Source organism: Cucurbita moschata, unplaced genomic scaffold (assembly GCF_002738365.1).
Source record: "Cucurbita moschata cultivar Rifu unplaced genomic scaffold, Cmos_1.0 Cmo_Scf00003, whole genome shotgun sequence".
NCBI lineage: Eukaryota > Viridiplantae > Streptophyta > Magnoliopsida > Cucurbitales > Cucurbitaceae > Cucurbita > Cucurbita moschata.
The window spans coordinates 6457198-6463578 of record NW_019268519.1 but is presented as its reverse complement, the minus strand read 5'-3'; positions in this window follow the sequence as shown (position 1 = coordinate 6463578).

Sequence of the window (6381 nt, the reverse complement as noted above, 5' to 3'; positions counted from 1 at the left end):
AAAAAAAAAAAAAAAAAAAAAAAAAAAAAAAAAAAAAAAAAAAAAAAAAAAAAAATTAAATTAAACATTAGAAATATTATTAGAAGGCAACTCCATCATATGGCAAGAAAGTACATAATATTGTCCCTTCAAGTAACTTCATCAAATTCTTAAGATAGTAATAGTAGAAAATGAAATCTTAATAAAAATAGAGTTATATATATAGATGGATGTTATAATATTCCAAGACTTTACTCATGCAAAGTCTTTAATGCTCGCATGAAGTCTAGCACATGAACCATTGTAAGAGTCAGAGGATTGAACGTGAAATTGATGTTATGGATTCATATAGGTTACTTGGATACAAAGGACAAAATCGAACTATCATTAAGGATAAATTGATGACACCCGCCCAAGCTAATCAGGTAAGTGACCTTACTAGGATAGACTAAAAATTGTATGAATTATGATGATGTATGAACTGGGTCGTACAATATCGTATGATAGTATGTGATGATGTATGAGTTATAACGATGTATGAGTTGTATTGTATGATGTCGTATACTAGTATATGATGATGTATGAGTTATGATGCTTGATGATGTGCGTAGTATATATATATTTCGATGAATAACGTATTTGATATATTTGATGCGCTTTATGACAATATGATGAGTATGATGATTGCATGACATTTACCTTAATATGATGATGTTTTCCATATTGAGCATGTTATATGATGATGAGTGCCCTATTGCATCATGTCGTTAGATCGACATAGAACACAACTTTAAGAGCATGACAATGATATTAATTTAAATATCCACGAATATGTGTTACCTAGAGTAACAAAGAGATGAGACTTTAGGGTTGTGTCATAAGAGACATTACGATGGATTTAAAGGGACCTCATGTATATTGTATGTTCATAAGCATATGGTTACTTCTCCTAGAGATGATGAGTGTGAATGTGCATAAGCGCGAATGCACACAGATGAGAGTGTTCATGAGGCGCATGACACTATGGGGTTCCGCTGACCTCCGAACGTCACTACAGATTTACGGGTTAGCTTGACCAGAGGGTCCAGGGGGTGTGCGAGCACCCTGGGGATTCACACTCGCACGTGTGAATCATGTGTAGGGAAGTACTACATATCCAATTTGTACGAGACTAGAGGCCACCCCTAAGATGATTAGAGATAGGTCCCTAAATTATGATTGCATGTGTTTGCATTTGCATGACCCCTACAATGGGGCTGAAATACTCAGTAGGTGAGCTACATCATTTTTTTAGGTAAAAGCAAGGCGCACTTGTAGGGAGGATGGCGGCATCACGAGTAGAGACTGTGACAAGTGCATAGGGTAGACTCATATTTAAATTCCTAGTCTTAAGTTAGAATAGGTTGTTTGGCATTTCATTGTTTTAAATTATTTTATATTTGTTTTTATTTTCTCTAAATTTCAGTATTTCGTATTTAAACACGTAAGACCATGACTGTGTTTTCCAGAGAAGAAGTTATTTTAAACGTTTTTTGAAGTTTACATTATAAGTGATGTTCATATAAGAGTTATATTTCCGCATTAGAGATGAGCATGAGACATTAATAGCGACTCCGAGTATGTGAAAATTTAGGGTCGTTACAGATGACCTCTTGATCTATCGTCAAATGCTATACGACTAAGCTAAAGATTCCCTTGTTATACAATCAAAGACCTGTCTAAGACGAAAACATGAAAAAAGAGGTTTGAAACAGATATGTGCCCATAGACAACATGCCTTGGGCAAGCATGACTGTGGCATGTGGCAAGCCTCCTAGTTGCTCGTAGGGTGCGTGGGGATATGCGTTTGTTCGTTTCAACTTCTTTTCTACTATTTTTTGTCCCGATTTTAATACTAACCCTAGTTTTATGTGAGATAGGTTCCACTAAAGAAATTTTGAAAATTTTGGATACTTTTCTATTAAAAAATTGAACATAGGAAGGCACACAATGACCATGTAAGAGATCACACAGATCCTAAGGAGTAACACTTATAGGAATTGCTTGGTAAGGCATGCATGCTAGTAAAACTAAACCCTAAGCGGATTGATTTGGTACGACTTAGGCCTAGGAAGATCGGATCAACATGAGAATAGTCACACTTGTTATTGGTATAATTGAACTATTCTTTACATAAGGTAATGAACTATTTTTATACTACTTATACATAATCGTGTTGTAATGGAGGATAAAAATTTGTGTATTCGCGCTCCGAGCACTTGATGAATGTTATCACCTCATTGATCATGTGCGACTAAATGCATGATGGATAGTATAGTTACTCTAGGTGATTGATTGTGTAAATCTCCATGTAAAGTGCAAGTAGAGGAAAAGTAATAAGACTAGGGTGTGAGTGTCAGTTTGGTTAGACTACGACCCAAGAGGGAACGCCTCCAGTAGTCCAAGTCCATTAGAATCGTCAGAGACAATTAGAGGGTGTAGCCCTGTTGCTCCCGAACGAACCAGACTCGAGGAGTTGAAACTGAAAAACTTGGTGACGTAAATCTATGTCAAGACTGCCAAACTGCCTTAGGGACCTATAAGGCTACCACAACAACCTTTGTAAACAAAGGTAGACGCCTAGGCTAATAGCATTCTATTCAATATCTATAGAGGTCCACTTTTCTTTCCACTCTGGTACAGTACCATTGAGCTAGGCTTGAGGTTGATTAAGGATATGATAATTGATAGTTCAGTTGAATCACCTCGCACAATGGATCCATCCTATGGGTAAGCGTTAATCCTGCAAGTAGTTAGTAGAACTGACACGTACAAGGGGGTCACTCCCCCCAACTTTGGGCCACTACATGGACTTATGGGATGGGCTTGCCAGCTAACCTCCCATGGATGGCGAGCAGGTTAGCACTCTCATGTTGTCCCCACCTTGAAGAGAGAGTTCTTTGAGATAGTGCCTCAACCTTGGATACTGTTTACTGTTGCGTAAGCTAAGTTAGCTACCCAAGTATAAGAACAACAATAGCCCTTCACCTAGAGCTTTGAGTAAATCCCGTGGTAACCTACTACGTTAAGGATGCGATAAGAGTCTACAAAAGGTTTCTTAATAGGTATATCTATACACTAAACCCTTCCTACATTATCTTTTTCAGGTGCATGATGCTACTGGTCGAGGCGAGGGAGGTGCTCGGTGTCACGGTCGTACTTTTTCAACCGTGCTGTGTTGTGATCTTGATACGCTCACGACCAACCTTGAGAAATTTGAAATCCCATATTCATTTTTTGTCTGCCTTTATGGCTTCGTCAGACCTTAAGTGAGGTTTGTTTTCGTCAATCGAACATCACTTGTGCGAAATTTAAGCTTGTTTGGTCATACGTCGTACAGTTGAAAAAGTACGACCGTGACAGTTGGTATTAGAGTCATACTTTGTGTGTCTAGTTAGACAAGATTGTTAGAGAAATGAATTCGAGAGTCAAATGAAAGTAGCACCAGTGCATCCAGAGTGTCAGTATTGACAGAGTAGTTGTGTTGTGAAGAACGAAAACGAGCCATGGGTTGAAACCAAGACTCCCCCAAGTTCATTAGTGTTGTGTGTCGACGCCTCATTGTGGGGGGATTTACCTATCAAGCAAGACCAAACTCATTTATCAAGGGTTTGGGGTTTCAAATTGGGCAAGAGATTCAATAAAAGACACATAAGTCGGATGTCTTCTAAAGAACCATTCACATTAGAGGAATAGTGTCAATGGTTGCAAAGTAGAGAGGCCAGGGTCAGACAAGACAAGCGTCTGCCAAGTGCCAAATTGAGCACAACAGAAGTCCTTATGGAGGGAATGACCTTGTTGTAGAGAGGCGACCGAGTTTGAGTGAGGGAGGGCCCGAGTGAATGGGTTACTCACCCTGTGAATGTGCTCTAAAGTATGAGGACACGTATATTTCTTGAGCAACCGCCTCGTGCCTAAGGTGAGCGGTTTCAAGAGGATTAAGACCAGCATCATCTCGAGAAGTGAGCATCAGTAGGACGTTGGGAAATAAAAGTGAAGCTGTAGGAAGAGCAGAGAAGCGTCAAGGCAGCGGTCACCACATGAAGGTGGCAGTTAAAGAGTTGACTAAGTTTTAGTGCCAACACAAAGCTATGTTACAAGCTTTCAGACATTGCTACTGTAAGGGTTGGTGTCACTATGAGTAAATGTTGTGCTTGGCTTACGAGCTTCACCTCGAGGGGTGCGCTTTTATGTGCAACTGAGAGAATACAATGAGTGAGGCCAAAGTGGGCAAGCTTGGGGTGCACTTCCCCAAGCCTAGGCGAGGATATGTTGAAACTAGTTAGTTTGTCTTGCTTTGTCTGGTGAGTCTTGAGTCGAGCCTAAGGGTAAGGGAGACTCCAAAGGGGATAGCCCACAACCATAGTACAGCTTTTTCAGTCGTGCTTATGTTGCGACTCTCAAAGATCGAGGGAAGGTCCGTTAGTGGGATAGCTCATAAGTAGTCTACAATTTATGTATTCAATATAAAGCACATATTTCTAATTAGTCCGTCCACAGCCAGTTCGAAGTTAGATTATTATCGAGGGTGATGCCGAGATTAAGTGTGGGAGAGTGTCACAATCCGTGGTGTGATTATCATCAATTATGATGACTAGTTTAAGTGGGGGAGAGTGTGACAATGATACTATGGAGAGAGTAGGTTGTGACCCTCACGTAGTGACAAGTAAAGTGACAACCCTCAAGTGGCGCCCATCCAACCATGCAAGGGCTTAGATAAGTGTCATGATGCGACCGAGTGAGTATTGAAAAAAGACACGACATAAGCAAGATATGGTCCACGAGTCTCAAACATAGGCTTATTAAAGGGTCGGGTAGGGCTCAGGGTCTTAACCTCAAAAGTTAGGGTTTCGAATGGAATTTGGCATGCGATTTTGGAGTCAAGTTTGACCATACGAAATATGAATGCTCGCCAAATTTGGTGTCAATCAAACACCGAACGAACGCTCCATGACACAGTATGATCGTTCGCCAAAATGACGTCTACTTGAGGAGGATTGAAAATGCCTCAAAATGTACCATAAAAGGAGACATAATGTTAGCTCTCCACCACCCGTGGACCTTGTGGCCTAAGCGAGCTACCTTGTGGCACATACGTGTGTCACAGTGAGGGCGAGCGTTGCGAGACGAGTGTCATGGGCTACTTTTTTTGAAATGGATCTTTTAAGGACAATACTGGCGGCACGAGTGTGCTGGTATTGCGACCTAGAGCCCATGATACGAAGTTCATAAATGACATAATATAGACACGGGAGGGCCAATGCCTCGATTGGACTTAGATGAATGGATGTTCAGATGTCCCGATGTTATGAACGACATGTGCGTCCATTTTTTATAGCATGACCGTGTGACCTGCGATGGGCAACGACACCCCGTGACTCAGGATAGCGTCAAAACATGAGGGCCATGTTAATTATGAGATGTGATGTTGCACATGAGAGACCTTGGTCTCAAGTAGAGGCAAAGTCGAGGCAAATGACTTAGCCTAGTGTAGAGACAAGTTGGTTGTGTCGCAGGTGATTGAACATGCACCCACTAACGACATGTGTGGTTAAACAACCTTGGATTCCACACAAGTGATGTTTGATTGGCGAAGACAAACCTTACCTGAAGTTCAACGAAGCCAAAAAGTCAAGCAAAAAATGAATATAGGGCTTGTGTTCCCCTTCAGGCTGGTCGTGAGTGTGTCAAGATGACGACAAAGTACGGTTGAAAAAGTACAACGTGACACTCGGGAGCCCAGTAGCCATAGAGTGACGTCGACCCAGAGCGTCTATCTTGTCCACATATTTTTGTAGTCTAAAATGTCATATACATCTTTCGTATCCCGATCCCGTTCTTTCTTTTATGAATAAATTGAACATTTGTACATGTATAAGTTATTACATTGGTTTTGGAAACCTTGTTTAATGGTTTAAAATCGTATGAAATTTTATGGTAGTTTTTAATTGGTTTCTCATACATTCATATTGCATTGCATAGTCCATCACTCCTACTTTTAAGTGCTTTGAAATTCGGGTTATGACAACGGCTAGGGTCTAACGCTAAAACCAGTGCAAGGATTCATCTTCGTCATTAGTGTTGAGAATAGAGGGAGATAATTTGTTGAATCAATCATTCCCGTAATTCCGTCTAATCGATCACTAGGTTAAATTGTGTTTTTACAAACGCTTTTCAACTATGGAGTGTCTTCGCACAACGTCATAAAAAAAATACATATGTAACTTTTATGAACATTATTGAAATTCATGTTTTTTTATTTATTTTTTTAATTATAAAAAAAATGATGTTTTGAAATAATTTAAAATTTTGCAAGTGAGAAAAAAAAAAAAAAAAAAAAAAAAAAAAAAAAAAAAAAAAAAA